This window comes from Notamacropus eugenii, chromosome 1, assembly GCF_028372415.1.
Source record: "Notamacropus eugenii isolate mMacEug1 chromosome 1, mMacEug1.pri_v2, whole genome shotgun sequence".
Lineage (NCBI taxonomy): Eukaryota > Metazoa > Chordata > Mammalia > Diprotodontia > Macropodidae > Notamacropus > Notamacropus eugenii.
In genome coordinates, this window is record NC_092872.1 from 410728616 (window position 1) to 410756340 (window position 27725).

At 38.5% G+C, this 27725-nt stretch overlaps 1 pseudogene; it reads left to right on the forward strand.

The window, feature by feature from the left end:
- Positions 1 to 21151, forward strand: part of LOC140518028 (synaptogyrin-1-like) — a 49548-nt pseudogene extending 28397 nt beyond the window's left edge.
- Positions 21152 to 27725: the final 6574 nt, after the last annotated feature.

Sequence of the window (27725 nt, forward strand, 5' to 3'; positions counted from 1 at the left end):
AAATAAATGTTAAAAATTAAAAATAAAAAACCAGGAAAAAGGCGATTATCATGAGCAGAAGCAAATCAGAGAAGCAAAGGGACATACTATGGGACAGGGAAGATGTAAATAAGAATTAAGAAGATGACAGCATTGACACTGTACTCATGTCTGAAACTCCAACAGTGAATATGGAATGTCTCAAACCCAAACAGCATTCTTGGAAGAGTTCAAGGAGATTTTAAAAGCCAAATTAGAGAGGTGGATTAAAAATTTTCCAGTGATTTTAAAAATTGGATAAATGGAAAAGGGAGTACAAAACCTAACTGAAGAAAGCAATTTACTTAAACTTAGAATTGGGCAAGTAGAAGCTAATGACTCTATGAGACATCAAGAATCAGTCAAACAAAATTTAAAGGATGAAAAAAAAGAGAAGGTAATGTGAAATATCCCAGGGGAAAAACAACTGATCTGAAAATAGATGCAGGAGAGAAAATCTAAGAATTATTGGTCTACCAGAAAGCCATGATGAAAAAAAAATAATGACCCCAAAATTATCTCACATGAAATCAACAAGAACAAGTGCCCTGAAGTTCTAGATCCAGACAACAAAGTATTCATTGAAAGAATCCATCAATCACCTCATGAAAGGGATACCAGATTGAAAATTCCAAGGAATATTGTTGCCAAATTCCAGAAATATGAGGTAAAGGAGAAAATACTGCCAGGAGTCAGAAAGAAACAATTCTTGTATCGTTGTCCTACAGCTGGGATGACACAGGACCTCACAGCTTCTACATTGAAAGATCTAAGGGATAAGTATATAATATACCACAAGGCAAAAGAGCTTTGATTACAGCCAAGGATCAATTACCCAGCAAAATTGAATATAATCTTTTAGACAAGGAGATGGACATTCAAAGAAATGAAGGATTTCTAGACCTTCCTGATGAGAAGACCAGAGATCAACAGAAAAGTTAATCTTCAAATACAAGACTCAAGACAGACATAAAAAAGTAAACAGGAAAAAAGAGTATTCAATATGCGCAAACAGTTTACACTCCTGTATGGGAGGATGATGCTTGTTATTTCTGAGAATGATATATTTATTTTTATATTTAAAATGGATATTCATAGAAAAAGGAAGTAGATGTAAATTGACTGATGTGAAGATAAAATATAATTAAAATGTGTGAAGGGAATGAAATGTAAGAAGAAGAAAGGATGAAGCAGAAAAGGATAAATTACATCACCTGAAGAGGCAGCAAACCATATAGTGGAGGGAAAGAAAGGAGGGAGATGAGTATTGTTTGACTTTACTGTCATCGGATTTGGTTCAAGGAGAGAACAATGCATTTTGGTTAAGAATAGAAGTCTGACTTGTCCTACAAACAATAGGAGGGGAAAGGGGAAAGAAAAGGGAGGGGTGGTTAGAAAGGAGGGAAGAAGTAGTAAGGAAAAGCAAGGGTGATGATATAAAGGGGGGAAGACTGAGGAAAGTGATGGTGAAAAGTAAAACTCTTGAGGAGGGGAAGGGGGAAGGGAGAAACAAAACTATAAAAGGGTGAAGGCATAGCATGAAGAGAAAGACAAAAATGATAATCTTAACTTTGAATGTGATTAGGATGAACTCTCCCATAAAATGGAGGTGGATAGCAGAATGGATTAAAAAACATAATTCTATGATGTGCTGTTTATAAGAAGCACATATGAAACAGAGGAATACCCACAGGGTAAATATAAAGGGTAGAGGAGAATATGTTATACTTCAGCTAATGCAAAAAAAAAAAAAAAAATCAGGCGTAGCAATTATAATCTCAGAAAAAGCAAAAGCAAAAAGAGATCAAATCAAAAGATATAAGGAAAGAAAAATATACTGTTTAAAGACATCATCAACAAAGAAATAATATTATTGCTAAATATATGCGGCAAGTGGTATAGGATCTAAATTCTTACAGGAGAAAGTAAGGGTTTTATAGGAAGAAATAGATAGTAAAACTATATTAGTGGGAGAACTCAAGTTGCACCTCCCTTAACTTGAGGAATCTAACTTCAAAATAAATAAGAAGGAAGTTAAGGAAGTGAATAGATTTCAGGAAAAAGTAGATGTTATAAACTTCTGGAGAAAATTGAATCGGGAAAGAAAGGAATATACTGTTTTCTCAGCAGTACATTGCACATATATAAAGATTGCCCATATGTTAGGATATAAAACCTCACAATCCAGTGCAGAAAAGCAGAGCTAGTCAATACATTTTTTTCAGAGTATGATGCAATAAAAGTTCTTTGTAAGAAAGGGACACAAATTAATTGAAAATTAAATGATCTAATCCTAAAGAATGAGTGGATCAAACAACAAATAGTAGAAACAATCATTAATTTCATTCAAAAGAATGACAATAGTGAGACAACCTACCAAAACTTATGGGATTCGGTGAAAGCAGTTCTTAGGGGAAGTGTTATTTCATTGAATGATTACATGAATCAATAAGTGAAAGAAGAGATAAATGAATTAGGCATGTAACTGGAAAAGCTAGCAAAAGAAGAAATCAAAAATCACCAAGTAAATATCAAATTAGAAATACTGAATACCAAAGAAGAAATTAAGAAAATTGAAATTAAGAAAATTATTGAATTAATAAATAAAACTAAGAGATGATTTTATGAAAAGGACAATAAAATTGATAAATCTTCAGACACTTTCATTTAAAAAAATAAAGAAAATGAAATTACCAATATCAAAATTACAAAGCGTGAACTCACCTCCAATGACGAGGAAAGTAAAATAACAATTAGAAATTACTCTTCCCAACTATATGCCCATACATATGACAATCTAAGTGAAATGGATGAAGACTTACAAAATATAAATTACCCAGAATAACAGAAGAGGAAATAAAATGCATAAATAACAGCATTTCAGAAACAAAGAAATTGAACAAGCCATCAATGAACTGCCTAGGAAAAATTTCCCCAGGTCAGATGAATTTATTAGTAAATGTTTTCAAACATTTAAAGAAGTTAATTTCAATACTGTATAGACTAGGAAATTTGGCAAAGAAGGAGTTCTATCAAATTATTTTCATGATTCAAATATAGTTCTGATACTTAACCAGGAAGAGTCAAAAGAGAGAAGGAAAATTATAGACCAATTTCTCTAATGAATGTAGATGCAAAAATTTTAAAGAAGATATAAGCAAAAAGAATACAGCAACTTATGAGAATAATACATTATGATCAGGTAGGATTTATATCAGGAATGCAGGGCTGGTTCAATATCAGAAAAACTATCAGCATTATTGATCATACCAACAACAAAACTAACAAAAAACTTATGATTATCTCAATAGATGCAGAAAAAGTTTTTGACAAAATAGAAAACCCATTCCTATTGAAAATACTGGAGAGCATAAGAATAAATTGAGTCTTTCTTTAAATCACAAGTAGTATCTACATAAAGCCATCAGAAAGCATTCCATGTAATTGGCACAAGTCAGATGCATTTCCAATAAGATCAGGGGTAAAACAAGGATGTGCATTATCTCTACATTATTCAGTATGGTACTAGAAATATTAACTTTAGCATTAAGAGAAGAAAAGGAAATGAAGGGATTAAAATAGGCAAAGAAGAAACTAAGTTATCATTCTTTGCAGACGATATGATGATATACTTAGAGAATCACATAAAAAAACCCAACTACTTGAAATAATAAACACCTTTGGGAAGTTGCTGGTTACAAAATAAACCTGCACAGATCATCTACATTTCTGTGTATTACCAGCAAAAGCAACAGCAAGAGAAAGAAAGAGAAATCCCAGTTAAAGTTACTGTAGACACTAGAACATATTTAGGAGTTTACTTGCAAAAAGAAACTCAGAAATTATATGAAGATAGTTACAAAACACTCTTTGTACAAATAAAGTCAGACCCAAGTAAGTAGAAAATCATCAGTTGCTGGTGGGTAAGACAAGCTAATATAATGGAAATGACAATTCTGCCTAAATTAATTACTTATTCAGTACCATACTGATCAAACTACCAGAAAATTATTTTCTAGAGCTAGAAAAAATAATAACAAAAATCCTGTGGACTTTTTGTCCGGAATATCAAGGGAATTAATGAAAAAAAATGGTAGAATAGGTGGCCTAGCTCTACCAAATCTCAAAGTGTATTATAAAGCACCTATCATCAAAACCACTTGGTACTAGCTAAGAAACAAAAGGCTATATGCGTGCAATAGATTAAGTATTCAAGACACAGTAGTCAATGAACAGTGTACTGTTTGATAAACCCAAGGATCCTAGATTCTGGGATAAGAACATACTGTTTGACAAAAACTGCTGGGAAAACTGGATAATACTGTGGTGGAAACTGGACATGGACCAATGTCTGACACCGTTCACTAGAATAATGTCCAAATGGGTGCACGATCTAAGTATAAAGGCTGATATTACAAATAAATTAGGGGAGACAGGGAAAGTTTATTCGTCAGATTTATGAAGAATGGAGAAACTTATAACCAAACAAAAGATACAAAACATTATTAAATACAAATTGGATTGTTTGAATTAGAAAATTGAATATATTTTTAAACATACAAAGCTAATGCAATGAATATTAGGAGGGAAGCAGAAAACTCAGAACGCACTTTTGCAAGTATTTTCTCTGATAAAGGCTTCAATTCTAAAATATATAAAGAACTGAATCAAATTTACAAGAATACAAGTCAATCCCCAATTGATAAGTGATCAAAGGATATGGACAGGAAGAGGAAATTAAAGCTATCTATAGTCATATGTAAAAATCCCAAACACTATTGATTAGAAAGATGAAAATCAAAACAACTGTTAGGTCCTACATCATACCTATCAGATTGGATAATATCACAAAACAGAAAGATGATAAATGTTGGAAAACATGTGAGAGAGTTACAACAGTAATTCATTGATAGTGGAGGTGTGACCTGATACAAGCATTCTGGAGAGCAATTTGCAACTATGCCCAAAGGACTACAAAAATGTGCATACCCTTTGACCCAGCAAAATTGCTTCTAAGACTGTGTCCCAAAGATATAAAAATAACAAAAGCACCCACGTTAAAAATATTTATAGCAGATTCTTTGTGGTGAGTAACAACTGAAAAGTGAGCAAATGCCCATCAATTTGGGAATGAGTGAACAAGTTGTGGTATTATATGAATGTAATTGAATACTATTGTGCTATAAGAAATGATGAAAAGTTGCACTTCAGCAAAACCTGGAAAGACTTATATGAACTGATGCTGAGTGAAATGAGCAGAACCAGGAGAACATTATACACAGTAATGGCCACAGTGTGTTTGTGATACAGTTAACCTTTCAGAACAATACAGGAACCTAGAATATTCCCAAACAACTCTTGAGGCAAACTGCCATCCACATTCAGAGAAAACAAATAAATTAATTATTTTTTTAAAAAGGAAACAGTATTGTAAAGCAATAGTACTCAAAACCGCTAGATATTGGTTAAAATTGAGAAACAGATTAATGGAACAGACTAGATAAGACAAAATCATAAATGATAGAACTCGGCAATATAAGGTTGGGTGTACCCATAAATATAAATTGCTTAGGAAAGTACTCTATATTACTCCATATAGTATTCTACATGCATTTATTCATTCATTTGTACATACATACATACATACATATGCATTTTATGACAGAAATCAGAATAAGACAAGTAAAATATAATATATTTTACAGTAAATTCAAAATGGGTAGGTAGTATGAATATTAAAGATTATAATAAAAATTGAAAGAGATAGACACAATCTACCTTTCACAATTATGGGTAATACAATATGTGTCATATAGTTAATGCTTAAAAATGCTTATTGACTGTTGACTAAGATGCATTCATAATCAAAGAACAGAAGCAATTGTAAAAGATAAAATGTTTTTCATTCTGTAAAATTTAAAAGCTTCCGTACTCACAAAAATAATATATCTAAGATAATAATCAAGACAGTTGAAAGGTAAAAATATAACTCTTGTATGAAGTTTCTCAGTTAAGGATTTGGTATGTATAAGATATAGTTAACAGAAATATATAAGATTATATACCCAAAGAAAAATTCACAGAACAAAACTTTCCGAAAAGACTTTCAAACTATTTATGCTCATAAGAAAGAATGTCCCAAATCACAAATAATAAGACAAATTGAAATCAAAACAACTTTGAGCTTTCACCTCAAGCTCAGCAAATTACTGTCATTATATTTGGCTTAAGGAGTTAGTAACATACACACTCAATTGGGTATGGAAATCTATCTCACCCTGCAGGAAAGTAGGGAGAAAGGAGATAAGAATGGGGGAATGGTAGAAGGGAGGGCAGATTGGGGGAGTGGTAATCAGAAGAAAACACTTTTGAGGAGGGACATGATCAAAGGAGAGAATAGAATAAACCAGGAGCAGCACAGGATGAAGGGAAATATAGTTAGTCTTTTACAACACTACTATTGTGGAAGTATCTTTCAAGACTACAAATGTATAACTTATGTCAACTGCTTGCCTTCCCAATCAAGGTGGATGGGGAAGGAGGAAGGGGAGACTTCAGAATTCAAAGTTCTAAAAATGTTAAAAATTGTTTTTAATCAGATATATAGGCAATGAGATAAAGAAGTCGATCTTACCCTACAGGAAAGTAGAATGGCAGGGAGTAAGAGAAAGTGGGATGAAATAGAAGGGGGAACTGGGGAAAGGGGTAATCAGAACGCACACTGTCCGTGGGTGAGGGGAGGGCGAAGATGGATAGAAAATTTGGAACTAAAAATCTTGTGGAAGTGAATGTTGAAAACTAAAAATAAATTCATATATACATATATACATATATATACATATATATGTGTGTATATATATATACATATATGTGTATATATATATACATATATGTGTGTGTGTGTGTGTATATATATATATATATATATATATATATATATAAATAGAGCAGTCCCCTTAAATTCAAAAATATTTATAGCAACAATTTTTGTAGTAGCAAAGAACTAGGAACAAAGTACATGTCTATTCTTTGGGAAACAGCTAAACAAATGGTAATATATTAATATAATAGGATGTTTTGTGTTATAAGAAACTACAAATATGATGAATACAGAGAAGCATGGAAAGACTTGTGTTGTAAAGTAAAGAAAGCCAAGAAAACAACATACTCAATATTTTTTGTGTAATTGGTGAACTTATTTTGCTAGATAATGCAAAGCTGCTATAAGAAATTTGCTGTTCTTTTCTCGTTTTCTCCCTATTGGGATGAGGAGAGAATATATAGTTCTTTTTTAAATAAAGAAGTGGAGAAGTACTATGGACATGAAATATTGCATCACCTTTCAGACCTTGTCATTGTATTATTAGTTGTACTTTGTTACAAGAGAATTTTCACAAATAAGGAGATATCTATAAATGTGTGTGAAATAAAATAAAGCATATCAATAAAAACCAAAATGTAAAGAAGATTTAAAAAGTAATTAAAAAACCATAAAACACTTGAAATTACAAAAATTCAAGACGCTAAAGAAGAGATATGAGAAGCCACCTACTTCTATCTCTATAGAAAAAGAGTTCCATAAATGTTGATGTGTATATTTTCAGAATTTATGTATTCATTAGTTTTAATGAGTTTTCTCTTTTTTCCTTTAAAATATTCTATATTTTATGGAATGGCTCTTTGGAAGGGAGAGAGAAGGAGAGAAAAAGGAATAATGAGGTGTCACTGAGGAGATTTTAGCACATGAGTGGGATGACCACACCTCTACTTAAGAACAGTTGATCTAACCTCAATATGAACAATGTATGTGTTGTGTTGATTTGTTTTAATAAGCTATTATCATTGTTCAAGTGCGTGGTAGTAAGGGACAGTAGTTAGGCAGTAGTAGTGGAAATAAAGAGAAAGGGGACTATTACAGCAGTGCTGCAGTATCATCCAGACTGATCAACTAATTGCATATGAGAGGTGAGGGAAAGGGCAATATCCTTTTCTTCTTGCCTCTACTCTCACCTTTTATACTGATGTCATAAGAGACTGGGTGATTGATATTCCCTCAGGTCAAAACACACACATACACACATACACACACACACAAATACTTCTTTAGAAGCAGTATATTTTTGGTTGAAAATGGGAAAGAATACTGAGCTTGCTTTGGGAGATGTGGATGTTGATTATGAGATAGGATATCAGGAGAAACCAAGCATCAGTCATTTCTGAGCCTTTTCTATATGATAGACTACTTCAGGGGGTGATGCACTGTTTCTGTGGCTGTATAAAGAAATCTATACTCACAATTCTCAAATGAGAATGGGGGAAGGGAAAGAGTTAGATCTGTTGTTTTCTAGCAAGGATCACAACAGGATCCCTGAGGGAATATCTGAAGGAGTAAAAGAATCAGGCCCCAGGTTCTTATTAAGATGAGCATTTTCTGCCACATTGTTGCTGGGATACATGTTGTCTTTGTACCAAGATTCTTCCATGATGGCATCTCACTGGGAGCAGGTACAAAAGAATCCCAGCCCTCCTGTGTTCACTTTAGATAAATGTTCCCAGGGGGCAAGATAGAAATGAGATCAAATCTTATCTTATCAATCTTAGAACAGTGTGTAGTACAGAAACAGTTCTGCCCTTGCTGCCCTCAACTCAGCATATGAGGATGTTCCTCATGGCTGCTAACTTGGGGACAGGACCTTCCAATTATCTACCTTCTCCATTTCACAGTGCATCCATAAAGAGAGTTGTGCCTCTTAGGACACACATATGAAGGTCAGCACAAGGACTTCACTGTAGAATCAATAAGGACATTGTGAGGGTATCAACTCCATCTCGGTTGGTTGGGCAGGATATGGATCTGGAAGGACAGATTCCAGTTTTACCAGGATTAGGAGAAAATTCTCATTCAGATCCTTAGATATCCTTAGCAATGTCATTTCCATTCTTCTTCTGTGGTACCTTCAGACATCTGTCTTCTGTATCTAAGTCCAATGTATTTCGCTTAACCTGAATTCTCCTTTACTGCTACAGAAACAGAATTGCTTGGAATGTCAGTGTGGTTGGACATTGTGGTGATTATCATTCTTAAGCCTTTCAAAGTTGTTTGTCTTGTCAAAATTGATGTTATTATATAAATTGTTCTTCCAGTTTTGCTCATTTCACTTTGTATCATAAGTTTCTCTGAAATCATCTCTTCTCATCTTATCTTATATCATGATAGTATTCTATCATATTTATATACCACAAACTGTTTAGAAGTTCCCCAATTGATGGTCACCATTTTAGTTTCCAATTCTTCCCACCACAAAAAAAAAAAGTCATAAGGATTTTTGTACAATTGAGTGTTTTTCCTCTTTATTCCTGCCCCTCCCCCCCATTTGTGGTATAGTATTAGGAGTAGTATTGAAGGCTTAGAAGGTATCTACAATTCAGTAGTTCAGGAAGCACAGTTCTAAATTCCTTTCCAAAATGCCTAGGCTAATTCACACTTCCATGAATACAGTGGGTTAATGAACTTGCTTATCCATAGCCTCTTCACCATTTCCATCATTTTAAGTAATTTTTGCCAATCTGATGGTTAAAACGTGGTATGTCAGAATTGTTTTAACTTTCATTTCTCTAATTTTTAACGATTTAGAGAACTTTTTTCTTAAACGAAGGTTAATATTTAGGATTTTTTTTCCTTTGAAAATAGTTTATTCTTATCTTTTGAACTGTTTATTCATATCCCTTTATCAACTGGGCAATGCAATACACATAGATTCCATGAATATCTTCATTTACTTACATATATGTGAAAACTCCTAAATTTATATTACCCCTCATTTCTACTGCACATGATTGATTTTATACTCTATTGATTTTTATAAGTGAATTAGTACTTATTCAAAGCCACATTAGTATATCCTTGAGTTCAGCTCTATAATTTAGCTTTCCCTCCAAATTAGTTTAAATGTATACTTAAAAGAAATGTTGTTATTCTCATATATTTAGTCCCTGGGACATTTGCTTATTGTCTTTAAACCACAACAAGTTAACGTGGTGCTATCTCCAAAAGAGATGACATCTGTCCTTACTGGTCCTTGTGCAATTATGGAAGATTTTATCTCCTGCAAGGAGACAGAAAGTCTGGTAGTATTGATCCCCTAGCAATGATTACAAAAAGCAAATGAGTCGCATAAACCAATAAATATTCGTTAATTGTCAGAGAGAGGCATGACTACTTCCAATTTTAATGTTCCACAACTAACAAGACCCACTTTCTTCTCTGTGAATAAAGAGGGTGCCACCTCCATTCTCACTGGAGTTGCTGGGCTTATTGAGTTGGTCAGTCTTATCCACTTTGTAATCAGTTATAAATGACACTTAATAAACTGATTTTACTCAGAGAATATTCCTCAGTTTACGTACTTTAAACTCATTGATAAGGGCTGCAGAGATGGAGGTATAGGAACTCCAAGACTGGAGTTCCCTGTGTGGGCCATCTGGGAAAGAATTCATGTATTCAAGCACTATTGAGTTAAAGATAAAGCTTTATTATGTTTTTCAATGGGGAAGAGTTCTTAGAGAATCTGTAATACAGGTGAAGTCTATATAAGATATTCTATAGTATAATGTGTCAAATACGCTAACTAGATAATTCAGGGAGGGATTAGGGAGGGGTTACTTCTTAAAGGAGCATACACTTTCAGTATCTAATACACAGGTATTTTACTCAGATTTCGTTGGGAAATAGCCCTGGCCAGGGGGAGGGGGGGTGCTATGTGGTTGTGGTTTTAGGCCTGAAATGTCATTAAGTCAACTAACTGTCAGGGCTGACTAAGGAATACCAGTCTGCTCTCATCAATGTCTTGTTACACAAGATAAATGTAAGAGAGTATATGTATGTCTAAGTCTAGGATACGCATGATTGGTCAGTGAGTAGTAAATATTATTATAACCCAGTACATAGCCCATTCAGACAGTACACAGCTGCTTCAGACTATTAAGTTCTATAGGTACTACTGGACACTATATCAGGAAAAGAGAGAAAAATTTTGCTGAGGCACACTGTCTTTGGGTTGGGGAGAAACTGCCAGGGATAGTGTTTTGAGGCTAGAGAGAAAAACGATTTTTAAAGAGAGATGTGATTTTGCAGTTGGGGTCCAAGTACATGCACTCAAGTACCTCATCATTCGCCCTTTAAATGGATAGCACTCAAAATCTTTTGGGATGTGAGACAAAGGTCTCAGTATCTGAAACTGTTTCATGCTGAGGGTATTTAAAGCTGTCTCTGACTCACAAGGTCCCATCATTCAAGGGGTTGGGTCTGTAGCTAGTGTGACACTGGGTCCAGAGGGTGATGGGCCATTGTTTTGGACAGTAGTTGGTACCTAGACTGACCTGTCATCTGTAAGAGGAAGGTATTGAGCCTAGAAGACATAAATCTGGCAAAGAGATTAAACAAATGCACCAAAAAGTAGTCGGAAGAAAATGACTTAGAAGTGGGTAGGCATGAGAATACCATCAAATTTCCTTACGCCACTTCAACATACTTAGTAACTATCCAAGAGCAGGAGGGACTTAGATGAACCTCACTTGTTCAAAACCTTCTTATCTGCCTTTCATATTTTTGATCAAGCCTTTATATGCCTTTCCAAATCGTTTGAACACATTATTCAGACTGCTTTACTTTCCTTTATGTTTCTACCAAAGCCAAGACAGTTCACAAGTTCTTACTCTTTACTAGCATAGCTGTATTGCCTTAAACAAAAGAAGTTTCTGACTTGAACCCTACAAATGAAAAGATATGCATCCTTGTTTCACTAGCTTGTTTATCCTTCTCCAATTATATTCACTCTGGAAGAGAAACTTTAGAAATTAAGTCTTTTTACATATGATAAGTTCAAATACTAATTTTAACTCGTGCTTAGGCCATGGAATAACTATAAATTTAGGTCAAAACAGCAAGATCTTTTGTGGTTTGTAGCCCATTACATTAATTAGCCATACATTATCTTACAAATGAAAATTTAGTAGGCTTTACAGGAGAGATTTTTTTCCAATTTTTTTCTTCTAAATAATTCCCTTTTCTTTTAAAACTGTTTAAAATTTATCTTGATGTGGAGTTGCTAAACATTCATAAATAAAATTAGTTGAGAACTTTTAAAATTATAGCTCCCTTTTCATCTGAGAGCAAAAATAAAGCTTTGAAATTAAAATTCCTTACAACTTGGTTATTATAAATATGTCCTTAATTAACATAGATTCCCAGAGTATTATAAGAAACTAAATTTCTAGTTATTGCAGAATTCCCAGAATATCACAAAACGCTTTAGTCAAAAGATGTAATGGAATCTAACACGGGCAATAGTAAGAGACTGATCACAGGAAAATAATACTGCTTTAAAAATCCTTTTAAACAATGGGAACATCTTAAGGCGAGTCTTAAGTAGTTTACATACATTTCTTCACATGTTCTCATTCTAGATAAAAATAGAATTTAATTTCCAAGTAAGATTACACAAAAGAGCTCATATGTTTATTGACTACTTGGCTCTGGTCATAGAAATTTTCCACAGAAGGAAAAAAAAAAGCACAGACATGTGACATAACAAATATGACAGGATAAAACATCCTTGACTCTATTTGAATTCAGATAAGAACGAATTTCTCCAATCATGCTGTATCTGTTTCATAGCCAGACTCAGGAATAGTCAAGTGGCAAACATTCCTATTTAAAAGAACACAATGAGGCAGCTGAGCCAGGAGGATCCCATCTAGATTGAGACTAGAATTGTCCTCTTGGCCTTCCCTTTCCAGATGTAAACTGTTAACAATACAGGTTCACATTCTCTCTGAGTAACTGGTGGCTTTCTCTCAGATATTGATTTAATGCAGACAACTATACTCAAATTCAAAAAACAATAATTATGGTCCCAAATACCTTTTACCTTAAACAGCAAGCCTCACTAATCATAGCTTCGAGGCAGATACAATTATTTTTATTCTCATGGAGATGCAATAGGCAATAAAGATTTACCAGAACTCAAATACATAAGGAATTCCATTTAATATCTTTCCTTCTCAAATTTAGAGCTTGTCCTAGTGTAAAAAGCTAATTGGTAAAAATACTTTCATTGTTTAGGAACTACATAACCCAAATTAGTTCTTTTCCTGGGACTGATGACCTTGCCCACACAGATAGTTTCCAGGGGCTTTGGCAATTTTACAAAATAAAGGGAATTGACATGGGCCCCAGGGAGGGGGCTGATGGTATTGCCTCTGCCTGCCAACATATAGGAGGACTGTTCTGAGTGGGCAGAACCAATCTGGATAAAGTTTTCACTCAATCCCCCCTGTCCATACGCAGTAATCAATTAACAATTGTAGGTTTCAGCATTAAAATAGTAAACCCAAATAGCTTAGTTAACAATCTTACAAGTCTCATAAGTGGTAGCCAAATTGTTTTATCTGCAACCTCTTTAACCACAGGCAAAGGTGAAATGATTTTCTAAATGACAGTTGTAAAACATTGTAAGACAGGGTTAGCAAGGCTGATAAAGTAACATAACTGATTTTACACATTTTTTTCTGACATCTTTAAATTTCAACAAAATTCAGATTAAAAATTGCTTTGTCTAACACTATTTCTGGCTCACAGTGGTACAATTTTTTACAATATAAGAAAATTTTGCTACTATTTAGAAGAGAAATAGCAACAGAAACAGTAAATTTTAGATGACATTAATTCCATTTCCAAATCATCTCATATAAAAATTATGAATAGAAGGTTAGACTTGCCAAAAGGGAAGGCTGATTGTCTTTTGATCTCATGCTTCCCTCGCCCATCCCCTACTCCCCCACAGTTGCAGAGGCTGGTTGTGGGAGAGTCAGGAATTTGGGAAGGGGGGGGAAGGGACTAAAAACTGAGGAGTGTTAGGAGGTGGAGGATTTCGGCACCAGAATTAAAGGTCCAGGGACCATTGTGGAAGGAGATTTGGTAGATAAGGAAGAGGGTCCTTGAGAAATCTATGAGCTTCCTGATAGGGGCTGATCAGCTTTGGGGAAGTTGGAGCAGAAGCTCTAAGCTTTGGTGGTGTGGGAGCAAGGACTGGGAAACCATTGAGAGGAAAGGTTCCTCTGCTTGTCTAGAGGGGTCAGTTTCAGGGTGCCCAGGGACCCAGGGCAGTTTTCTTTCTTTCTTTCTTTCTTTCTTTCTTTCTTTCTTTCTTTCTTTCTTTCTTTCTTTCTTTCTTTCTTTCTTTCTTTCTTTCTTTCTTTCTTTCTTTCTTTTTTTCTTTCTTTCTTCCTTTCTCTTCCTCTCTTCCTTTCTCTTCCTTTCTCTTCCTTCCTTCCTTCCTTCCTTCCTTCCTTCCTTCCTCCTTCCTTCCTTCCTTCCTTCCTTCCTTCCTTCCTTTCTTCCTTTCTTCCTTCCTTCCTTTCTTTCTTTCTTTCTTTCTTTCTTTCTTTCTTTCTTTCTTTCTTTCTTTCTTTCTTTCTTTCTCTTTCTTTTCTTTCTTTCTTTCTTTCTTTCTTTCTTCCTTTCTCTTCCTTCTCTTCCTTTCTCTTCCTTTCTCTTCCTTCCTTCCTTCCTTCCTTCCTTCCTTCCTTCCTTCCTTCCTTCCTTCCTTCCTTCCTTCCTTCCTTCTTTCCTTCCTTCCTTCCTTCCTTCCTTCCTTCCTTCCTTTCTTTCTTCTTTCTTTCTTTCTTCTTTCTTTCTTTCTTTCTTTCTTTTCTTTCTTTCTTCTTTAACTTTTAACATTCATTTCACAAAATTTTGGGTTCCAAATTTCTCCCCTTTTGTCCCCTCCCCCCACCCTAAAACACCGAGCATTCTAATTGCCCCTATCACCAATATGCCCTCTCTTCTATCATCCCTCGCTGACCTTGTCTCCATCCTATACCCCTTTACCTGTATTTCTTATTTCCTAGTGGCAAGAACAGTACTCGACAGTTGTTCCTAAAACTTTGAGTTCCAACTTCTCTTCATCCCTCCCTCCCCACCCCTTCCCTTTGGAAGGCAAGCAATTCAATATAGGCCAAATCTGTGTAGTTTTGCAAATGACTTCCATAATAGTAGTGTTGTGTAAGAACTAATTATATTTCCCTCCATCCTATCTTGTCCCCCATTACTTCTATTCACTCTTTTGATCCTGTCCCTTACCATGAGTGTTGACCTCAAATTGCTCCCTCCTCCCCATGCCCTCCCTTCCATCATCCCCCCACCCCACTTATCCCCTTATCCCCCACTTTCCTCTATCATAAGATAGGTTTTCATACCAAAATGAGTGTGCATTTTATTCCTTCTTTTAGTGGAATATGATGAGAGTAAACTTCATGTTTTTCTCTCACCTCCCCTCTTTATCCCTCCACTAATAAGTCTTTTGCTTACCTCTTTTATGAGAGATAATTTGCCCCATTCCATTTCTCCATTTCTCTTCCCAATATATTTCTCTCTCACTGCTTGATTTCATTTTTTTAAGATATGATCCCATCCTCTTCAATTCACTCTGTGCACTCTGTCTCTATGTGTGTGTGCGTGTGCGTGTGCGTGTGCATGTGTGTGTGTATGTGTGTGTGTGTGTAATCCCACCTAGTACCCAAATACTGAATAGTTTCAAGAGTTACAAATATTGTCTTTCCATGTAGGAATGTAAACAATTCAACTTTAGTAAAGTCCCTTATGACTTCTCTTTGCTATTTACCTTTTCATGCTTCTCTGCATTCTTGTGTTTGAAAGTCAAATTTTCTTTTCAGCTCTGGTCTTTTCATCAAGAATGCTTGAAAGTCCTCTATTTCATTGAAAGACCAATTTTTCCCCTGAAGTATTATACTCAGTTTTGCTGGGTAGGTGATTCTTGGTTTTAGTCCTAGTTCCTTTGACTTCTGGAATATCCTATTCCACGCCCTTCGATCCCTTAATGTAGAAGCTGCTAGATCTTGTGTAATCCTGATTGTATTTCCATAGTACTTGAATTGTTTCTTTCTAGCTGCTTGAAATATTTTCTCCTTGACCTGGGAACTCTGGAATGTGGCCACAATGTTCCTAGGACTTTCTCTTTTTGGATCTCTTTCAGGTGGTGTTCTGTGGATTCCTTGAAAACTTATTTTGCCCTCTGGTTCTAGAATCTCAGGGCAGTTTTCCTTGATAATTTCATGAAAGATGATGTCTAGGCTCTTTTTTTGATCATGGCTTTCAGGTAGTCCCATAATTTTTAAATTGTCTCTCCTGGATCTATTTTCCAGGTCTGTTGTTTTTCCAATGAGATATTTCACATTATCTTCCATTTTTTCATTCTTTTGGTTTTGTTTTGTGATTCCTTGGTTTCTCATAATGTCATTGGCCTCCATCTGTTCCATTCTAATTTTGAAAGAACTATTTTCTTCAGTGAGCTTTTGAACCTCCTTTTCCATTTGGCTAATTCTGCTTTTGAAAGAATTCTTCTCCTCATTGGCTTTTTGAATCTCTTTTGCCAGTTGAGTTAGCCTATTTTTCAGGGTGTTATTTTCTTCAGCACTTTTTTGGGTCTCCTTTAGCAGGGTGTTTACTTGTTTTTCATGCTTTGCTTGCATGTCACTCATTTCTCTTCCCAGTTTTTCCTTCACCTCTCTAACTTGATTTTCAAAATCCTTTTTGAGCTCTTCCATGGCCTGAGCCCATTGAATATTTATTCTGGATGTTTGGGATATAGAAGCCTTGACTTCTGTGTCTTTCCCTGATGGTAAGCCTTGTTCTTCCTCATTTGAAAGGATGGGAGGAGATATCTGTTCACCAAGAAAGTAACCTTCTATGGTCTTATTTTTATCCCCTTTTCTGGGCATTTTCCCAGCCAGTGATTTGACTTCTGAGTATTCTCTTCACACTCACTTGGCCTCCAGATCCTCCCAGCCAGAGCTTGGGGTCTGAGATTCAAATGCTGCTTCCCAGCCTCAGGGCTTTGTTGGGGGCGGGGCTGCTATTCAGTGTGAGATTAAGTTCAGGTGCTCAGATGGGGGCAGGCCTGCCTCACAGGGCTCAGTTCCCTCAGGGGGTTTATGCAGAGACCTTCAACAATGGATCCAGGCTCCTTTCTGCTTGGGGAGCCCTGGTCTACTGCTGCCTCCACTGCTGCCTCCCGAGGGGGCCTGAGTTATGGGGGCACCCCACTCCCCTCTCAACCTGCCAAAGAGACCCTCTCACCAACCCTTGTCACCTGTGGGTGGGGGGACCCGTGTGGCTGCTGGAGATTCCGTCCCTGAAGCCTGCTCAGATCTGCTCCTTGCGGTGCTGCGCTGAGGCAGGGTTGGGCTCTGCTCTGGGTCTGGGGTGCGAGGGACCTTTTGAGAGAGGTTTTCAGGCTCTCTGGAGCAGAAATCTCCTCTGCTCCGTTGTTCTGTGGCTTCTGCTGCTCCAGAATTCACTGGGAGTTCCTTTTTTACAGATATTTTATGGGCAGTGGGTTCAGAGCTAGTGTATGTGCGTCTTTCTACTCCACCATTTTGGCTGCGCCCCATCACCCAGGGCTGTTTTCAATGGAGTCCTGATATAGCTGTTATGCCTACTCCCTCTTTTTCTTTGACAGGTGAGGGAAGGTAACTCAAATTCCCTACTGCTCTTTAGCACTTTCTTCCCATAATCTGATCTGCGATGAGAGGAGTTATCACAATCTGCTGAAATGTTTTAAGCTGTTCTAACTATTCATTGCAGCCCTTTCTCAGTGGTCAGAGAAAGGACTACAGTGTGCAAAATCTTAATAGTTCTAACTTTTACTCAAGTAAATTTCACTTCTGTGTCCACTCCTTAGAAAATTCTTTGAAAGAGAGAGCTGGGAATCTGCCTGTCAAAGTGAGGAGGACTCTAGAAAAAGATCCATTGGTGCCTAGTCCCTTCTCCTTTACTGGAGAGTTCAAAGCTTTGTCTCTGAGGTGACAGATCTATGTATTTTCCTAATTTGTCTTAGTGTCACATAGTATAATACATTCTGACACATCTTAAATATCGAATTAGAAGCGACTCATTTCACTTAAAATATGACCAAAATGCATTTAACTACCTTTTGGTTGTTTTCCATTGCACAAAAACTATTTTTCCTTTAGGTAAGGCAAGAAATAATTAAATGCTACTCAATATGTCTTTCTGATATGAGGTAGAAGTTTCCTTTTTTTTTGTCTTGTCTTTCTTTCTTCTTCCAAAAAGAAAAAGAAAGAAAGAAAGAAAATCTTCCTAGTAAGCCCCAAGTTAACTGGGCATCTTTTGGGAATCAACATTTACCTTACTTTGGAGAGGAGAAAGAAAGCGAGAATGAGAGGCAGAGGGAGGGGAGGAGCTGAGTTACCCAGATAGCTGGGTCTTATTTAGGCAGCACAGTCCACTTACAGGTTGTGTTTGTCCTTCATTTTTGAAGAGGACCATGACTTCAGGGGAACGATGATATGATTTACAGTTGACTTTTATTTGAGCCACACTTTCTCCTTCAGAGCCATCAACAGAAAGCATATGATTATCTCAATAGATGCAGAAAAACTTTCGACAAAATACAACACCCATTCCTATTGAAAACATTGGAGGGAATAGGAATAAATGGAGGATTCCTCGAAATAATAGGTAATATCTATGTAAAACCATTAGTAGACATTATATGTAAATGGGTTAAGCTAGATATATTTCCAATAAGATCAGGGCTGAAAAAAGGATATCAATTATTACCACTTCTATTCAATATGATACTAGAAATTTTAACTTTTTTTTAGCAATACAAGAAGAAAAAGAAATGGGAGGGATTTGAATAGCCAAAAAAGAGACTATTTTATTACTTTTTGCAGAGGACATGATGATATACTTAGAGAATCTTAGAGAAAAAAGTAAAAAACTACTTGAAATGATGAACAACTTAGGCAAAGTTGCAGGATACAAAATGAACCCACATAATTCACCTGCATTTCTATGGATTGCTAACAAAGTCCAATAGTAAGAGATAGAAAGAGAAATCCCATTTAAAGTTAAGGTAGACACTATATAATATTTGGGAGTCTACCTCCTAAAACAAAACTAGGGACTTTATGAACACAATTATAAAACAATTTTCCCACAAATAAAGTCAGATCTAAATAATTGGAAACACATCAGTTCCTCTTGAGTAGGCTGAGCTATTATAATAAAAATGACAATTCTACCTAAACGAATTTACTTATGCATTGCCATATCAATCAAACTACTAAAAAAATTTAGTAGACCTATAAAAAATAATATCAAAATTCATCTAGAAGAACAAAAGGTCCAGAATATCAAGGGAATCAATGCCAAGAAATGCAAGGAAAGGTGGTCTAGCCATACCAGATCTCAAATTGTATTATAAAGTAGCTATCATCAAAATCACTTGGTACTGGCTAAGAAATAGAGAGGGAGATACGTGGAATAGGTTAGTTTGACAGGACACATCAATGATTATAGCAGCCTAGTGTTTGATAAACCCCAGGACTCCAGCTTCTGGGATAAGAACTCAATATTTGGGGGCCGGGTCAGGCAGGGGGCAGCAGGGATGGAAAGCGATACATAAGGAGCTGGCAAGGATGGGGGTGCCTTCGACCTTCAGACGTTCATGTGGCAGCCCCACACCATGCTGCACCTGGTGTCCTGGGTGTTTGCCATTGTGATCTTTGGCTTTATCATGAAAAAGGGCTATCTGAATGATTCAAAGGAGAGTGAAAAAATCTGCATCTACAACCAGAACCACAAGGCTATGGAGTGACCTTGGGTGTCCTGGTCTTTCTTACCTGCATTCTCCACCTATCCTTGGTTGTCCACTTCCCACAGATCAGCAGTGTCAAAGACCGGAAGAAGGCTATGATCTTTGATATTGGTGTCTCAGCCTTCTGGACATTCCTCTGGTTTATTGGTTTTTCTTTCTTGGCCAACCAGTGGCGGGGTCTGTAAACCTGAGGGCAACCCTATGAATGAGGGGACAGATGCAACTCGAGCTGCCATCACCTTCTCTTTCTCTATCTTTACCTGGAGAATGCTTGCATTTCTAGCCTCCCAGAGACTCAAGGATATCACCTTTCAGGAGGAGTACAGCACGCTCTTCCCCTTACCTCTTCCACCTCAGCCATAATTCCCCTCCTTACAGCTGCCTAACCTCCCCAAGCTCCAAGACAGACACTGTGGCTCTTATTCACAGACCTCTCTGTCCCTCGTTTGGGGTTGGAGGGGAGAGGGTTTGGCATGTACAGGGGAAGGGAAGAGATGGATCAGAGAGAGGTTGACTTGCTCTTTTCATCCCTAAGCCTGATTTACAGTATGTCCATAACTACACATTGGTGGGGTCAAAGGGTCCTTGCTAATTAAGTGATTCATTTTCCTCAGCTCATCAAAGGATGGATGATGAAGCTCTGGAGAGTGAATTCACAATGACTAAATTACCAGTAGGACCAGAGGACCAATCTGTTCATTTTTGTAGATCCCAGAAGGGCCAAGCAGATTAAAATACATGTGACAATTGGTCAACACATTCCATTCCCAATAGGAAAATCTACTTGGGAAATGCAGTTCAGATCAGAAACCTGCTTCGTGAGGTCGGAGAGAGTCAGGGCAAGAGAATTAGGTGTCATGCATGAGTTTTCCTCAGCTCCAGTAGCCTGAAGCACTCCTAATTTTATAGATGTGAAAATAAGTCAAGAGAGATTACAACTCTTCCTTGACTTGACACTTCTGGCATCTTACATCACTGTCCTTGACCAGAAAGCTGGTTGATTGTAGTGGGTCATTCCCAGATGGCAAATTTCCTTGTCTTCCATTTCCGTTCCTATCAGGTGCTAACTGGCTACATTTTGGGCGCTAACCCTGCAAAGTAGCACGGTGTATGTACTAACCATTAACACTGACTAGCCTGGATTTTGTCTGTGTTTCTTCTCCCCTCTGTTGTGTTCCCTCTCCCACTCTCCTGCTTTTGGCCATCAATCCCTCCCAAGGTGGACCAGCAGTGCTGGCCTTCCAGAGGTACTGGATCTGCACCAGCTCAAACCTCTTCTCCCAGGACTACACAGACTCAAGCCAGGATTCAAGTATGCCTTATGCCCTTATGTCAATGAGCCAGAGGTTGGCCTAGAAATTGGTGGCTTCTACCAGCAACCTGTCAAAGCCTTTGATGCTGAGAGACAAGGCTGTCAGACAAAGTGATGGGCCCCTCCCCAAATCCCTTCTGGCCTGTACACCTACTTCCCCTTGGCCTCTCCACCTCAGAGTCCAGAGATAAAAAAGACACCACTATTGCCTTCTCACTCCTAAGCCCCCAGCCCCAGCTGTTATATACTTATGCACCCACAAACTCCACACTTACTCCTCTCTCCCAATCCTTCCCCATGTTTCCTCCAGCTGAATGGAGTATATTTCCATCACGCTGAGGTATGTGTATTCTGCCCTTCTCAAATTTTAGTAGAAATGTCTCTGAATTACACCTGGGTTCTAGGGGTGGAGAAATCAACAGAATATGGGAATGGCATGTGCTGATCATCCAGGGAGAGAATGGATGGTGTCCACCCTAGGGACAAATGGGTATAATGTGTGTGTGTGTGTGTGTGTGTGTGTGTGTATGTGTGTGTTTGTGTCTGTCTGTCTGTGTGGTTGAGGGAGTTAAGAAAGTGTAGATATGATGGGTGGGAAAGAAGGGTTTCAAGTTTGTTCAGGAATGGTATGGAGGGGTCCCACTGCAGAAAGGTCAGCTGTGTTGGGGCAGGGAACTTTAATGGATTTGGATTCAAGAGTGAGTAGACCTGGGTCTTTGGATCAAGAGCTACCCCACCTGTCGAATGAAGGCATCAAGGGGCAGAGCCAAGATGGTGGAGTAGAAAGACACACATACGCTAGCTCTTACCCCATAGCCCATAAAATACCTGTAAAGAAGAACTCTCAACAAACTCTAGAGCAGCAGAAGCCACAAAACAACGGAGTGGAGGAGATTTCTAGGCCAGCGTGACCTGAAAGACTGATGGGAAAGGTCTGTCACACCAGATTCGGAGCAGAACCCAGCACAACCTTAGTCACATAGTACCAAGAGGAGCAGAACCTAGCAGGCTTCAGGGATGGAATCTCCAACGGCAGCACAGATCCCTCAACCCACAGGGGCCAAAGGTCAGTGAGAGGGTCTTTTCACCTGGCCAAGAAGAGAGTAGGGTGTCCCCATAACTCGGGCCTCCTCAGATGGCAGCAGCGGAGGCAACAGCAGACAGGACTCCCAAAGCAGACAGAAAACTGCATCCATTTTTGAAGGTCTCATCATAAACCCCTGAGGGAACTGAGCCCTGTGTGACAGCACTGACCCCATCTGAGCATCTGGTCTTAATCTCACACTGAATAGCAGCCCTGCCCAAAGCCCCTGAGGGTTTGGAGCAGCTCATCTGAATCTCAGCCCCTAGTGCTGGCTTGGTGGAACTGGAGGTGAGGTGGTTGTGGAGAGGAAACTCAGAAGTCAAGTAACTGGCTGGGAAAATGCCCCAAAAAGGGAAAAAAATAAGACCATAGAAGGGTATTTTCTTGGGGAACAGGTGTCTCTCCCATTTGTGGCTAACTTCCAGAGTTCCCAGGTCAAGGAGAAAATAGTGCCAGCAGCTAAAAAGAAATGATTTGAGTATTGTGGAAATACAATCAGAATAACACAGGATCTGGCTGCTTTAACATTTAGGGATTGAAGGGCTTGGAATGAGATATTCCAGAGGTCAAAGGAACTGGAATTGAAACCAAGAATCACCTACCCAGAAAATCTGAGGATAATACTTCAAGGGAATAAATGGTCATTCAGTGATATAGAGGAGTTTCAATCATTCATACTGAGGAAAAGACCAGATCTGTATAGAAAATTTGACTTTATAATACAAGAATCAAGAGAAGCATGAAAAGGTAAACAGGAAAGAAAAATCATAAAAGACTCTCTAAAGCTGAACTGTTTACATTACTACGTGGAAGGAAAATATTTATAATTCTTGAATCTTTTCTCAACGTTTGAGTAGATGGAGAGATTGTACACACACACACACATGCACACACACACATAGACAAAGAGTACAGGGTGTGTTGAATCAGAAGAAATGATATCCACACCCAAAAAGATAAAATAAAATAAAAATTAAGGGATGAGGGAGGAAAATACTGGGAAGAGAAAGGGAGAAATCGAACGGGGCAAGCTATATAACTCAAAAAAAAGATAAGAAAAATCTTGTTCAATGGAGGAGAAAAGGGAGAAGGAAAGAGGGGGGAAAATGAAGCTACTCTCTCCACATGAGGCTGAAGGAGGGAATAGCATGCTCACTAAATTTGATATGAAAATTTATTTCACACCAGAGGAAAATAGGGGAGGAGGCAACAAGTAGGGTGAGAGGAATGATAGAAGGGAGAGCAAATGGGAGAAGGGAGTTACTAGAAATAAACACTTTTGAGAAGGGATAAGGTCAGTTTTTTGGGGAAAAATAATAAGGGGGGATAGAGTAGGACAGAAGGCAATATAATTAGTATTGCACAACACGATTGTTATGGAAGTCTTTTGCAAAATGACACATATTTATTCTGTAATGAATTGCTTGCCTTCTCAGTGGGGTTGGGGAGGAAAGGGGGAGAGAGAGAAGTTGGAATTCAAAGTATTAGCAACGAATGTTGAGAATTTTTATTGCATATAATCGGGAAATAAGAAATACAGGGAATGGGATATAGAAATTTATCTTGCCCTACAAGAAAAGATAGAAGATGAGGATAAGGAAGGGTGGGGTGTAATAGAAGGGAGGTACATTGAGGGAAGGAGTAATCAGAATGCAATGTATTAGGAAACAAAGGGAGGGGAGTGATGAGGAGAAAAACTGGATATTTTAGAAAGTGAGGTAAAAGCAATTAGTATCAAAACAACTGACTGAATTAATTACTGAGAATAAATCAATGACATCTTTAGTTTGGGAAAAGAACTTTAGTCTAAATTTTCTAGAGGAAGGCAACCTTGGGTAAAATTTGGCACTGATGCAAAAGTTAAGGTTTAAATGGTAAATTTGACTTTATGATTGCTATTTAATCAGCAACTAGAACATGTATAGAAAGGCATGTAAGTCACTTAAGACTTGACTCAAAAGATGTTCCTTAGCCAAAGTGAAATTATAATCATATTTGAAACCTGGTTATTGGAACTTGCCATTTTTAGATGCTATGGGACTATTAAGTGACTGTTCTTCTGAGTCTAACTCCAGGTATGGGTAGCAAGAAAGGTGATCTGAGCCTCCAATACATGATGCCAGTAAATTGATGAGATTCTGGTATGAACTGCATAAGGGGATCTCAAGGGAAGGGTGGGAGAGTGGCTGTTCAGCATGGGCTGAGGTAGGATTCTCCTGACTCAATTTTCCCACTGACACCTGGAAGACTTTAAGCCTGATTGAATGCAAGTGGATAATCTAATCCTGCCCGGAATTGACATGAAGTTGGGGAGATATTGTATCCCTGCAATATCCCTACTCTTAGTGGCAGCTTCCTATAGTCAAAAGGTTTGTAAACTTAATACCAGGTCTATTAAATTATAGATTATTGGTAGGAGAACATCTGAGGTTAAGTCTAAAATTAAGCTATTAGGCTTAGGACTTTAGACCAACAATGATAAGTTGGGGTCCTTTCATTCTTAGTAATACTGTGGAGATAGTTAGGTCAAGAGCTTGTGAAGTTAGCAACATAAATATTATTTGTGTCTCAGGTATTATTTGGTTAGTTGTCTGACCAAAATAAATAAATAAATAAATAAATAAATAGATAAATAAATAAATAAATAAATAAATAAAACAAGAAAGGCAAAAAAAAAAAAAAGAGTGAAGGCTTAAGTACTTTTGCCTTCCTTCTTTGGTCCTTCTGGCTCAGAAGACTGAGGACTGACTCCCAACTCCATCACAGTCTTTCCTTTCACACTCTGTGCTCCTCTTCCAGGGTCCTGGTGCTGTGGGGACCTTTCAGTATTATCTCCCTTTCTGTGGTCCCACTTGGCTCAGATGGGAAGGATTAACAGGTTTTTCTGTGCCTGGGATAGAACAGCTGCGCTCCAGTGCTGGGTTCCATCCAGGCTCTAGGGGGTCTCTGAAGATCTGCATGTCTTCTCAGGCCCAGTGCTTTCCAGATCAAAGCCAAGACACTTGTCACCCTCTCCAGCTCACTAACTCAAGGGTACAGGGACATCACGCTTCCTGCCAATGATGCATACACAGGAACTCGCCTCTCCCCCGTCAGAGTTCAGCTAAGTTGTTCTCATGTTGCTCAAGTGCCCCTCAAAGAACTTCCTTCCCCTTTTTGTCCTGATCTCATCTCCCCTGCAGATTCCTGGCTCCTTCAGCCTTATGCTGAACTGCAGTGACCCGGTTGTAAAGCCCAGAATTACATGGGAACAGCAGGCACTGCCTGGACATCACCTCCCCCCACCCCCGAAAAATACCAGGGCAATCTCCTTCATTCCATGCTTCCTCCAATCCCCACCTCATCCACACCCCGCCCCCGACAAATCCAACCCAACAGTTGATTCTAGTGTCTTACAGGTCTAAGATTGGAAAGGCTCCTAAAGAGAAGTCTATCCTACCGACTTATTTAAGCCATCCTAAACACACATTTTGAGCAAATCAGGCTGGCTTTAAATGGCCAGACTATAAACGGCCTGGGTAGGATGAGCATGTGGATCCTGAACCAATCAATCATTTACCAAATGTTTTTAAAATCTCTTTCATGGGTTCAGTCTTGCACTGAATACTGAGTGTGAGATACAAGCTGAGGAAGACAAGGTCCTTGTCCTCATAGAGCTCCAGATCCCTTGGCAGGTAGGATGGGGGAAGAGTGGGGAAGGCATGTCTGTACCTAGAACATGGATTATTGTTGGGTTGGACTGCTGATTTCATTGGTAAAGAGACTGTGAGGAAGATTTCCCTCCCTCTACCTTGGGGGAAAGAGAAAATGTACTATGTGTAGCTCTAAAGCTTCAAGCACTCCTGGGCCCCAAGGGGTTAAATATTTGCCCTGGATCACAAACAGAATTTGAATCTATGTCTTCTAGACTCTGAGACTGACTCTCCATTCTCACTGGAGAGCATGGGGCCTTTGGCTGGAGTAAAAGGAATAAGGGATTGAAGGAGAGAAATCTTAGACAGGCAAGTTGAGACCTAAGAGCCTTGAAGGTCAACTGCAGGCCCTCCCTCACCTGCTGTCCAAGGGCAAAGAGCTTATAGACTTTCCTGTCCTGTCCCAGCATCCCACAGTGCTTGAACTTCCCAGAAGTGTACAGTGTCTGCCTCATCCTGTCCCAATCTTTGGAGGCTGGAGGAGTAGCCTTAGGCCCAGAGAATGGAGTGATTTTCTCAGTGCCAGGAAGGTTGTTAACCGGCAGGACTGGAATCTGGCTCCTCCAACCCAAAATTCAGTGTTGCTTACAGTATGCTCCCATTGCTTCTCATCATAGATGAGATACCCAAGGCCCAGAGAAGTCAGCACAATGTGCCCAGTGTCATACAGCAAATGACAAAGTGGAGAAGAGGGAGGAGGGAAGACTGGGTTGGCTGGCTCTTTACAGACCATACTGGCCCCACTATCCACAGATAGACCATTGTCTCAGGGAAGCAACAGGGTTCACTGGAAGATGAACTTCCTCTAGCAACCAGGCTGTTCAGGAAAGACACTGTATATGGGTAGGGAAGAACTTCCAAGAATAATCAGGCTGCAACCTCCCACCCTTCCCAAGACTGGAGAGGTCATAGAATAGACTGAAAAGGAAGGTGACCAGGGGGAAAGGGGTGGCAAGCCCTGCCCTGTTTGGATCAGGTGAAGAAGTTGGGGAGAAGAGAAAATTTAGGACAGAATGAAGCTTTTCTTTAAGTGTCTGAAAGGCCATTATGGGGAAGAGGAAGTAGTAAAAAGAGCAGGGAATTTGGAGTCAGAAAACTCAGGTTCAGAGAATGTACTGGCTGGCCGTGTGGCCTTGAGGATGTCCCTTTCCCCATCTCAGTCTTCATTTCCTCACCAATACAATGACAAGACTAGACTAGATAGCCCCCAAATCGATGGTATGGTGATGGAGGGGGACCTTTAAGGTCTCTCTCATGTTGACATTTGTGGGTTTATGACCTTACTAGCAGAAATGCGTGGAAACTACAGAGAAGCACATTTAGACTGAAGGGTCAGAGCTGTTTAAAAGTACAATGATCTGTTTCAGGAAGGTAGTGAGCCCTGTGTCACTAAGAACTTTCCAACAGGGTATAAAGGCTTTGATAGAAGCAGGAAGGGGGCTAGATACAAGGTTTTGTTCTTCTTTTCTGAGGTCCAGTTTCCTCATCTGCAAAATGAGGGCTTTGGTCTGTCTGCCTTATCTCACAGAACGTTGTGAAGTGCAGATGAGGTAATAGGTGTGAAAAACAGTCAAAATAATGTTAATATGTCAGAGATTCAAGAGGGTACTCATGCCTCAGCACCCCACACACAGGACCTATCCCATGATCACCTCTAGGGAAGCCACTGAAATCTTGTACTTGGGGGAAGAATTCCGGGCTTTCATCCTTCTGACACTGTTTACTGTCTGAGAGACCTTGGACAAATCCCCGAGACTCTGGAGGTCTCAGTTGCCTCATCTATAAAAAGGAGTGCCACCTTACCTACCTACCTGAAAGCAAGGTGCTGGAGCAGATGACCTCCAGGCACCCTTCCTAACTCTAAGAGGGAAGGTTTTTTTCTTCAAGTTTCCCTGGTGCGGGCTTGTGAGGAG